General features: G+C 50.7%; 1 pseudogene; it reads right to left on the bottom strand.

Annotated features, from left to right (window-relative positions):
* Positions 1-483: 483 nt before the first annotated feature.
* LOC136460591 (glutathione S-transferase U8-like) lies at positions 484-3568 on the bottom strand (annotated as a pseudogene).
* Positions 3569-4933: the final 1365 nt, after the last annotated feature.

Raw genomic sequence — 4933 nt, 5'->3', positions numbered from 1 at the left:
CACCAGATGAAGTCACATAGGGACTCCCTAGAGGATTGATGAAGCTTATCTAGGTCATACTTGGTGTCAGGCTACTCGCACATAGCCATGTAATTGTTAGTGAAAACTTTCTTGAGGTCATCCCAAGATCGGATGGAATTCTCCCATAGGCTAAGGAGCTAGTTGTTCGTAGACTGGTTAAACATGATGAGTAGATAGGTGTTAACATCTAACCTGAAGGCGGCGATTTCATAGAGTTAGCCACTGAGTGGGGTTAACACCAAGAACCTTGAAACCAATAGGCCACTAGATGGCTCGAAGCCTTTCCATGAAGGGGCGAAGCCTTGATTGTACCAGTGGGAAGTGGTGCTTGACGGATAGCAAATCCCTCATGTTTGGCAGTCGAATTGCCAGCGATGCTCCATCTCTGCTTTGTAGCGTGTGGACCTATTGTTTTTGATGTAGCCATGGACATCTACACCGACATTGATGTGGTCATGAAGGTCACGAGGGAGGGGTTATTGACCTCCTTGTTGTGGCTACCACCCTAAACTCCCTGGGGTCATGGTGGGTGGCCATCATGGTGTGAATGAGCTTCATAGTTGCTTCTAGATCCTCTATAGAGGTAGGGACCTCCTGCCTAAGGTCAAGGGCCCTCGGTGCCATGATGCCAAACTCCTCCATCGTGGTGGGAGCAGAGGCTATGAGCTGATGTGGTGGAATAAGATGGGGTGTCATTTTGAAACTCGTTGACTTGGACTTGCGCTACTATGATATGTGCTCGGACCTCCTCGACCTTTGGCGTGTGAGGGAGTTTGTCGAGCTCATTGAAAGCGATAGCTAGATTGGCACTCAGAGTCTAGTAGACTAGCTGGTTATCCACCATGTCAAATGACTCCTCTAGATTACGTTGATGGCAAGGCATGCCGTGACCATCCTCATCGGCCCCTTGGGCTGCTTCTGCATCTTGGCGATGCTGGCGATCGACATTCTTCGCTAGATGAGCTTCGCGCTCTTCAGCGGTTTCACCATCCTTAGTGACGCTGTCATGGCTGATGTGGAAAATCATGCCCCTGAACCCTAGAGGGAAAGTAGGGTAGCTTGATACGTTCTTGGTTGAGTCCTCAGAATAATCATCGAGGCTCTCATTTAGAATGTTGTGGAGAGATTCAGTTAGAAGAGAGGGATCATCCTGAGTGCTAGCAAACAACCACCATGTTGACCACGAGCATAGGCTGACCAGAGTCAGTCGGGTCTATCATGTAGAGGTTGGTGACATGGTTGCACTCGACGTTGTTGACAAAAAGGTGGTGGATGGCATTCTGGTACGTAGATCCTACACCCTCTAGCCCAAAGGGATAAGGCTTTGGTGGGGCCTCCATTGGGGCCTCGTAGTCAGGCCAAACATAGGCTAGTAGTGGGAAGTGGTTGGTGCCACACCATGTGTCCCTCTAGAGCAGTCGTGATCACCATATCAAAATCTAGCCACCTTGAATGATGTGGCCTGAGTAGGTCGCTTGGTTGCATTGGTTTGGTGATCTTGGAGTGCGGGAAATTCATCACTCGCTCTAGATTGATCTAAGACCGAATCCACTGAGAAGCTAACATTTTGCTAAGCGGTCTATGACCCGATCGATGGATGCAATCAGATCATCATTGCTGATGGATCTCCCAACCCAGTGGTTGGACGCCGAGATTAGAGATGTCATTGTAGGTGTTGGCGCGATCAGCGTAGGGTGATCCTGCACCGCCTCCATGATCTCCCCATTACTGTCGAGGCCGATGACCTTGGTCATGGATCTGACCATGAAGATCTGGCCTGGCTTTGGAAAGGCCATGGAGCTTGGGAAGGTGACCATCTGGCTCACCATGAATTTAGCACGCATAGCCCCTACCTAGCGCGCCACTATCGATGAAATACATCCGGCATTCTACCAAGGGGTATGCCCACTATACTAGATGAATCGGTGGAGGTGCACGTGAGGGAACTGGATGGTGACACAGAACGCAAGAGATAGTGATTAGACAAGTTCAGGCCATTCAGCTTGATGTAATACCCTACGTCCTATGTCTTTGTGGATTGTATTATGAGAGATGAGATGAAAATGAGGGGGGTCCCTAACCGCCTTGTATAGCCTAGGGGGTAGGGTTATAGATCGGTTGTTTCTATCCTAATCGATTTTACAAGATAGGAAGTTATAGATATTACGGGATCTAGCATATCCGAGCAGGTTTCCTAGATCACCGAAGATCTTCACATAGTCTTATGAGGCACGTCGACCAGTGTCGTGCTTCACACGACGTCGTCTTATAGGCTGGGCCTCCACTAGTGGCATGGCCCATGTGCCGTCTTGTGGGCTATACCTCCCCTAGCAGCTCGGTCCATGTATAGCCCTACTGGTATCGGGGGTTATACCCCCATAGGGTCCCTACCCGCCTTATATAGCCCGAGGGGTAGGGTTATAGATTAGTTGTTTCTATCCTAATCAATTTTACAAGATAGGAAGTTATAGATATTTCGAGATCTAGCATATCCGAGCAAGTTTCCTAGATCACTGAAGATCTTCACATAGTCTTACGAGGCATGCCGACTTGTGTTGTGCTTTGTACGACATTGTCTTGTAGGCTAGGCCTCCACTAGTGGTGTGGTCCATGCATCATCTTGTGGGCTAGACCTCCTCTAGTGGCTCGGCCCATGTACAGCCCTGCTGGTATTGGGGGTTATACCCCCACACTTGTCCATGTCATTTTCTATGGCTACCACATATAAGGGCCCACTGTCAGGCATGTATGTGTATAGGAAGGGATACAAACATCCAGTCCCTAGCTCCTCCATTAGACCAAACACGCCGTCGCTCGCACGACCACCATGGGAGCGCCGTCACTCCACTCTGCCCCCCATGGGTAGCCTCCAGCATGGGAGAGGTGTGACACCGATGGGCTCCTAGTCGGTGCCGTGCTGGTGCACCTAGAGGCCACACTACAGTGGCGAGCCAGGTAGCCCTACAACATGGCTCATGGACTTCTTCAACATAGTGGAGATGGAGAGGTCACTCAATGTCACGTAGCTAGGCATAGAAGCACAGGAAGGAGTCGACATCCATGAGCCACACCCTGGTGACATCCTCAAACATGGCTAGTCAGTAGGGGTCACAGCCTAGAACAACATCTAGGAGGCCCACCTCATTGCCGCTAAATAAGCAGAGGCCCCTGAACGCACCGTCATAGAGCTTGGCCTCGATCATGGCTAGGTTCTCGTGGACCTAGCACACCACCACATCCTGGTCCTCCCCCTATCGAGGTACTTGATAACAATAACGGACTCCAAGAGCGTGCAACCACTGTGGACGAGCACGTGCACCTTCTTGTGCACGGGGTTGTGGCACAGCACCTTGTCGCTCTTGTTCCCTAGGTCCTCCACCTAGTCAAACTCTAGGCCCATGAGCCACAGCACTAGTTGCACATGGTGCGTGTACAAGCTTGCCCATGACCCGAACACCTTCAACGGCATCCATGTTGGAACCGAGGATCGACGGACAATCACGAGAACATGAACAATACACATAGTCTTGCCGGCAACGAACACCATGGTGACAAACATATGTATCTTGGCTTCTATTATTCCAACACATGACTCGACTCAGGTTGAGTTCACACATCACATTGGCTAATATATCCCATGGCCTTAGCTCATGTAAGAGCCATGAACTCTACGTGCACAATGGACACGCACGATCTGCATGAACCACTCAGCACTCTCACATTGGCTAATATAGCCCATTGCCTTCAATGCTAGCTGCTAGCCCGTAAAGACTTGGCCACCACCTTGAGTCCTTGACTCAGCTAACAAACTAAAAATAGAATGCATGCACACACATGCTAACTAACCAACTAACTTGAACACACTCAAAGTCATGATTATTCTAACAAACTCCCATTCATCACTGCCACAGCCGCATGACAAGAACCTAACATATGGGTATGTTAAGCCTCAGCTCCAGTGGCTCCCGAATGAACAAGACCCCTTGATCGACCCCAATGACATAGCCAAGGCTCGGGCGCAAGAAGACATGCCCCAAGCTATCGAGGTTCAGGGGCTCCTGGCGCTGCCCCTTGGGCATGGCATTGCTGGCCACTTTTCCAACAAGATCACACACGGGACATGACACAAGAAGACAAAGCTTCCTAGTGGCCTCTAGGGGCTCCGAGGCCCCTAGGCCCACACGACAGCCCTTGAAGATGACATCCTTCACCACCAAGAAGATTCTAGAAGGTCCACTCGGGGGAGGCCAGTCTAAGCCAACACAGCCTAACACACAAAGTGTCAAAATAGAGCAGCCGGACAGTGCCCAAGGCTTCTTCATCTCCACAACACCACCACAGTCCATAGCGCGTCGCTGTAGGGCCCTCCTAGACTCTAGCGCATGTAGATCGTAGACTAGTTCCCCCAAACTACCATGTACCCGACCTATCTCGTTATATAAGGGATAAGGTCAGACCTAGGGGAGGGGGAAGGAGAGGATAGATCATTCCACTTTATTCCATTCCTTGGCCTCTGCTCAGAACTGAGAGCAAGGCAACCCACCGAGGGGCACTGAGAGCTCCTCCACCACATCCTATCATCTTCCCCCTCTCTGACGAGGGGCAGGCACCACCAGCGGCAAGGCAACCTTAGGATTAGCACAGAGCTAACCCCCTACCAATCTCTCTACAACCCTGTTCTAACCCCTCAATTTTGGGTGCTTTTAAGTACAAGGATCATCAGCTGCTGGACGTAGGGCACCGATTGACCCAAACTAGGATAAACCTGTTGCATCTTCTGTATGATTCTTGTGTTCTTGAGTCCACCCGAGCCACCGGAGACCCGTACTCTGACACCGACTCGAACAACAATGCTTGCCGTGGTTCTGACCCCACGACACCACCGCTACGACCTCCTGACCTAACATAGCCA

Source organism: Miscanthus floridulus, chromosome 6, assembly GCF_019320115.1.
Source record: "Miscanthus floridulus cultivar M001 chromosome 6, ASM1932011v1, whole genome shotgun sequence".
Classification (NCBI taxonomy): Eukaryota; Viridiplantae; Streptophyta; class Magnoliopsida; order Poales; family Poaceae; genus Miscanthus; species Miscanthus floridulus.
The sequence above is the reverse complement of the archived record's forward strand: the minus strand, read 5'-3'. Positions and strand labels throughout refer to the sequence as shown.